The sequence below is a fragment of the Ornithodoros turicata genome, unplaced genomic scaffold (genome assembly GCF_037126465.1).
Source record: "Ornithodoros turicata isolate Travis unplaced genomic scaffold, ASM3712646v1 Chromosome162, whole genome shotgun sequence".
NCBI lineage: Eukaryota > Metazoa > Arthropoda > Arachnida > Ixodida > Argasidae > Ornithodoros > Ornithodoros turicata.
Genome location: NW_026999323.1, coordinates 82865 through 89938, shown reverse-complemented (window position 1 = coordinate 89938; position 7074 = coordinate 82865). Strand labels below are relative to the sequence as shown.

At 48.9% G+C, this 7074-nt stretch overlaps 1 non-coding gene across 1 annotated transcript; it reads right to left on the bottom strand.

The window, feature by feature from the left end:
* Positions 1-2675: 2675 nt before the first annotated feature.
* Trnaa-ggc (transfer RNA alanine (anticodon GGC)) lies at positions 2676-2748 on the bottom strand. The gene has a single exon. It is a non-coding gene; the product is annotated as a tRNA-Ala (tRNA).
* Positions 2749-7074: the final 4326 nt, after the last annotated feature.

Sequence of the window (7074 nt, the reverse complement as noted above, 5' to 3'; positions counted from 1 at the left end):
TGCCATATAAAGGCGCCGCACAGGCCATGATGTTATATCATCATCAGGGAAAGAAGCTCGCAGGCTGCGCATTGCCACGACGTATGCCTTCAGGTGGGGAGCCACGCAGTCTGAGCGCGAGCGAGTGTGTGTCAGCTCAGAAAAAAAAAAAAAAACGAATGTCGGGTCCTAACAGAAAAATCAAGAAAAGATCTTCCCGGAACAGCACCGCAAGCGGTACTGCCCCGACGACCTTGTTATCGGCCGCGCGTTCAAAGAAAACAGAAAAGTCGTATTGCCAACTGTAGGATGGGACAAGCGAAAGCTTGCCCACATCACATTTCAAAAATAGTACTGCTCTCGCCCTAAAACGAAGAGCAGGAAACCAGAAAAGTGTGTATTGTCATCAAGTAGGAGAGCTACCTATGGAGGTAGTCCCCTTTGAACAGACACTAACATTACGAAAAACAGAAAACACGGTAAAGTCTGTGTATTGTTACCGCGGCGATCACCGCTAACGCGAAATTCGGGTCCGGCGACTGCTATCATCAACGCCAGTCATTCAACTTTGCTGGTGTGACGGATGCGTTCATAGTCACTGCTGCTCCCATAGCGGAACGCGATGACGGCGACGCCTGAGTTAACTGGTGCCGGTGACACAATTCTGTGAAATATTCTGGCTAACATCATTCTGCCTAGGAACGCGATCATGTGAGTCCGACAACGGCGAGCCCTTTTACCACCACCATCTAGGAACTCGTGCCTTGCGGTGGCAGTTTGAATCAGTGGTGTCGGCGTGGCCACGACTCCTATAGGAACCACAAGCCACTGTAGTACCAGGCCACTACCAGGTAAGCGAGAAAGTGATGAGCAAATTAACGAACTTAAAGGGACCATGATGATTTCCGTGAATAGCGAGCACTCGGCAGGACAACTTTCTCATGATCCTTCACTATCGAGTACACACATCGACCTCTAACTGTATTCAATACAACTGGGGAGGAGTTATCGGACAAAAATAGCAGGGGGCGTGACTGCTGGATAATTGGCTTTGAAATGGGCTTACGTCATAGCTATCCAATTCTCTGAGCCAACTGTGAACGACGAGGATGACAGACGCCGCGGGACCATGTGGATGGATGGTTTTGATTTGGACAGCAACGACGTGGTATATCTGCCCGTCGAAATCACACGAAATACGGCGAAAGGCAAGCATCAGAAACGGAGGAAGAGATTATGCGACAGACACAGTGTCTATGGATCGTTCGGTACTCAGCAGCTCGTAAAATGTCCCCGATGTATGTCATGTGTGTTCTGACGAAGAAGTTCAGAGAGAAAAACGTGTTCCGGTAACCATGCTGACAGTCAACGGCTATATTATAGTTGTCTTAGGATTTATGTGCAATCTTTCGTCGTGGAGCTACGCTTAAAGGCAGTTACTCAAGCATTCCATCGTAGCATCATTTATTTGCGACCATGTCTCGCGATACTCGAACCAAGAATGCACAATGCGGCATAGTCCTCTCTCCATGAGAGGAACCGTCGTAGGGCCTGTAGAAAACTCTTGCTGGACATGCCCTTGGAGAACTCGAGTTTTCTACGGGCCCTACGACGTAGTTGAAGGACGTCGCCTTTGGCATTATACCTCATTCATAGCTGCGGAACTCTACGCCATACTTTTCTTTCTGCAGTACATCGTTCCCTTCACCCCACGGAATTGGGTAGCCTTTACTGACTCAACCTCTGCGCTGCAAGCAACTGAAAATTCTGGCATACGAGGCTCTTCCGCACCAGTGGTTATGGATGTGCTAACGTCTTACAAACTTGTCTACGATGCAGGGCACAGTGTCCTTCTCCAATGGGTTCCAGCCCATTGCGGTGTCGAAGGCAATGAACAAGCTGACAGCGCCGCGGAAGCAGCTCTCTCGTCTCGGGGACGGACGCGTATTACGCTGTTGAGAGAAGATCGGCGATCCATACTTCGACGCCTCGTGACTCCTCTGGCTACCCGCCAACGCACCGCTGACATTCTACCCCCCGCCATGCTGAGCACAGGTGACCCAGCACTCGCTTTCCGCATGCCAGCACATATCTCTCGGCGAGATTCAGCATCGAATGCGCCTCGACGTGGCTTTCACAGCACAGTGGCACTACCGCTTGAGACAAGTCGCCTCTCCCCCCTGCAGCCACTGCGGTGCTGTTGAAGATCTCGAGCACATTCTTCTCCATTCTCCACATTACCAATTTTCCCGATCCCCACTCTCCGCATCCCTCAACGAGCTATACTCCCACCCCCATCTCTCACAAAATTGCTTGACCCCTGGCCCCATCCAGCTCACCAACGCTCTGCCCTCAAGGCGCTCTTCGCCTTTCTGGACGCCACAAGATTTCGTTCCTTATTGTGAAGGGCCACATTATTTCATTCCCCGCTTCACCTCCAGCAACGGGGAAGAGTGTCGCCCCCTGGCGATGAAACTCCCCATCGGTCATCCCGAAATAAAGTTGTTGTTGTTTGTCTTAGAATCCTGTGTCAACGGTTAGATACAATCAAGGTGAAATTAAAACACATTTCATGGTAAAGTATGCAAGCTTGTTTGCAAATTTTGCAGTTTGCTCTTAAGAGCCCGTCCACGAGTCCTCACCTTGTTCTGTGCATGGTGTCACTCCCATGAAAGATGAAAGTCACTGAAAAGGTTAGCCAGCTGTAGGGATCGAACCCACATCTTCTGGATTGCCGGTCCAGGGCTCTACCCATTGAGCTAAGCTAGCACGCCTCTCCAGCGACTTTCGGGGTGCGTCATCTGAAGGGACGACAAACCAGCCACTCACTCTCACTCACCCTCCTTTCACTCTTACATTTTTTGCTCACTCATACACACATTCATACGACGGAAATCGACGCAAGCGGCACCTGTTGAACAAGAGATAAACTGATGTTCTGAGGCTGGAACAACATAGAAGTGACAGATACAAACAAAGCCTGAAAGGCTCAAAGGCTTTGTTTGTATCTGTCCCTTCTATGTTGTTCCAGCCTCAGAACATCAGTTTATCTCTTGTCACTCCCAGTTCACATCGAAGGGGGCCGTAACACCTACCGTTCCCTCCCGTGGTTAATATACAATATATTTTCTATTTGAACCATTTTAAACTTCGTATTTCACAGAGTGAATTATCTTGCCTAATTACTATCCTACTAATTACTAAGTACTGCCTTACTAGTACAGGGGAAACAATTCGAAATGATCGTGGGATCGGTCCTTTTAAGATGCTGCAGGGCAGCTCTGCAACCATTAAAAACGTGTGGCCAATTTACTCTAGATATGCCAGTGCAATTAAAAGTCACGTCAAGAGTCTTGACGTCTGGTCTCGCTGGAACACGTAAAGGAGCCCCGCAGGAAGGCTGCAGGTTCAAAAACAGTGGTGCTACACTTTTTGATCTTTTCAGTCTGGCCGGAAACAGCTCCGTAATCTTCAAACGCCTTCTAAGCAGGCTCTAGGGAACACTCGCCAGAAGGTATCACAGAGATGTCATCCACGTACAGAAAAAGAAGAGGTGGAGGCATCCATTGGGCAGTGTCAGAGTAACAGGAATCCAGCACAGTCTCTCGAATAGAGTGTTGATGACGATGGCGTACAAAACAGGACAGAGAGGGCATCCTTGACGGACCCCACAAGTTATATTAAAGAGCAGCGACAGGCCGCCAGCAACAGTGGAAACGCTCCTAGTGCCTCCTATACAACGTTTCCACATACCTTATACAAGCAATGGCGAACCATAACACCTTCTCCAACAGAGGTGAAACGCGCAACAGAAGAGTTGTAGCTAGGATCCTATAATCGCTGGTCAGTAAAATAATCGGGCGATAAGAACCTGGGTCCAGTTTTCGAGACTTACCTTTGCACAGGAGGAAAACAACACGAATCTGCATGCTAGGGCATAGCAACCCCTGAACAAAGCCGATGTTAAATACCCGAGTCATGCAAGAGCCTATTACCCTCTGGAAGCACTTGTAGAACTCAACTGAGAAGTCCTCGATGCCGGGGCACCTTTCCGCTCGTCATTGAGGAGACAGGCGCAAATGCTTCATTTTGGGTGAGCAACCCTGAGCCAACATGCTCCATTTGTTACGCCGGCAGCGGACACTCTCGGCTGACAACAGGCTCGTCGTGAAGTGACCCTGATACAGGGCACCGTACAGAGAGTCGCTTACAAAGGCCTTTCGAGACATTAAAGGAGCCGTAAAGAGGTATAAAAGGTGCTCATTTCTCTGGGTTATTATTGCAACGTCGGCAGTGAAAGCTCCTCGTAATTACTAGCTTTCAAAACCAAGAGGTACTCGCATGCGGATGAAATTAGGGCCTGGCCATTTTAGCTCCCCCCTGCGCTCTAACTTCACGGTGGTGGTGGTGGTGGTGGTGATAGGGCTTGCCGTTGTCGGCCTCACGGATGTGGGCAACGTCACGACTCACGCCCTGGGGAAATGTGCGTCCTGGGCCGACTTCTAAGGGAACTGTGCCGACATATGTCTGACAGCGTCTGAGGAAAACCCAGGAAAAACCCCAGACAGCACAGCCGGCACCGGGATTCGAACCCGGGTACCTCCCAGTCTCGACCTCTAACTTCACGTCATTTTGATGTGGTACTTTCCTCACCAATTACGGTCAAGGGTTCCACGTATAATTTTGTTCCACTTTGCGAAATGAACTAGATGAAAGGGAGTCTTCTATTCAATATCAAAACAGTTACAGTCTCGTATTTAAAAACAAAGGCATTCAATTTACGTATCATACGCGCACTACGGTTTTCCGCGCAGTAGCACGCAGCACGCCGCGAGTGTGCATGGATACCCGTCATTACAGTTCCGGAATCTTAGGTAGGAGCGCGATGGGCCGTCTTCGTCATCTTCGAATGGTTCCGACGAGTGAACTGCCGTGCTTCGGTTTGAGTCACGCGGCATCGCATCTCCAGCTCGCCTGGTACAGTGGTTAGCGTGCTCACCATGTGACCCAGGACCATGTCACCATGTCACACGGTTTGAACCCGGGTTCCCAGGAGGAACCCGGGTTCGAACCGCGTCCAACGACAGCAGTCCATCTGCTGGCGTTTGCTCCAGGCGAAAATGTTGGAGATATCATGACGCTCAATTTCAGAACCGCGGAGCGCATACTCAAGTTCCATAGAAAACAAACGAAGCACTCCGACTTACAGCCATAGAAATCATAAGGAGAGAGGCTAGAAGAAAAGCTAGGAGAGGGAATGATGGGGGAGAGCAAAGGTATTTGTACGGGGCCGAGACCCTCTCCCAATGTCCAAGTCCGGGAGGCGCCATGATCCACATTCTGGATTTGGCCGGATTTGCCACAGCATTTCCAAGTGTGAAGACAGGGTGCGTTCCGTCTTCCGTGCAATGATATCCAATCCAATGCAAGTCACTTCCGCTGGGCTACGTGTGCCAAGCCCTGTGCGAAGTGTATTTGTTTTGTCTGTCATTACCTGTGCGTTTGAATTGTTTAGGGAACGAGTGTCGTACAGTTTAAACCCTGCGCTGCGACATGAAAGAGCAGCGCAGAGAGCTCGTAGGAGCCACCGTTCGTAACACGCTAGGCCTACCGTATCGATCACGGCGGTCCACATGTTGAGATACCCCTCTCCGCTGGCTTGGTTTCTAGTTATTATGAGAGCCCTATGCTCACATCTGATAATGAAGCGTGTTTATTGGCTGGTAGTTTGAAACGTCATGTTCGAAGCTCGGCCCCGCGATTGGACGGCAACAGGCTACGTAGCCATGTGACGTATGCGTGATGGAAAGAGGCGCGCTGGTTGCTCATCTTTGAAAGTTCAGTTATATGGGTCACTGCGAGCTGGTATGAGCCGAACGAAATGTATATTTGCGTATTGTGACCAGAGTTTTTTTTTTTTCACAGAGTCCCATTAGATGCGAAATGCTCGGCGGCCTGGTTATGGTCGATCCCTTTAAGAAATGGAGATTAATTCATGGTTTCTCCATTCTTCCGAGGAGATAAATGTCTTGAAGCAATTGAGACAGGAGAGAGGCCGAAACATTTGTACTGTTTTTGTTTTGTTTTTTTGTATTGTTGACTGATTAGATGAGTCACAAAATTAGTGAGCCCATCTTCCTTATCGTTTAGCCCACCACTCGCTATATCCTGTTGTACTGTTTTGTATTTCTACTGTTGACCCGTCTTTTACGAACTTCGAAATTTTAAAATGTTACTGTGAATATAGCTATAAAAACTGAGTTGCAGACTGACCACGGCTCCATATAATCACTAGCAGTTATCCAAATTTGCCGGTGTCACATAAGCTTTAAGATAGAAAGTGTTCGCCACTCCCGACGCTTAGCCATCCGTTGGTCATGGACAGTGTTAGTGGACGAATTTCTGCCCCCTAACTACTGCGGAGCTGCTCCATTTGTTGCCAACCCTGTGTAATCACGTGCAGAATGCGTGGGATAACAAACGGGGGAATCTAGCTGATGGAGGGAACAACGTCCAGCGTAAGAAGCGAGGCAACCCGTGTAATTACGTTGAGTATCTACAAACCTTCGCAACATGTGCAGAATTCAGTAGTGCTACCGGAATCGAAAGGTAAACGTTGTCACATCAAACGTGAATCATCCCAAGCAGCACAATGTACTGAAAGTCGGGTGCAACAGGGGTGGACGGTATGTGTCTTATCAATGTTCTTTAGTTTCACGAGTTTGTTCAAGGCCTTCCACCTACCCGTCCACCCCTATTGCACTCGACTTTCAGTACATTTTGCTGCTTGGGATATTTTATCTATGAGATTACATGCGACACCGCCATCCCTTTGCTTTCGACTAACACACATGAGGATGTTTACCGCCTATGACGTGTTGAAGTGGCGTCTGTATGCTTTGCGTGCGAAATCAATAAATCATTATCCATCGTAAAAAATGTAGGCATGTATTTCAGAAGACAACAATAATCCAAAGATGAATACACACTGTAAACCGACATCTCCATGCTGCTCTGTGAGCCAACGGGAACCGGAAATGGCAAAAACGAAACCACCCGCCATTCCATGCTCTGGTCTGTCGAGTTTCGTGATAG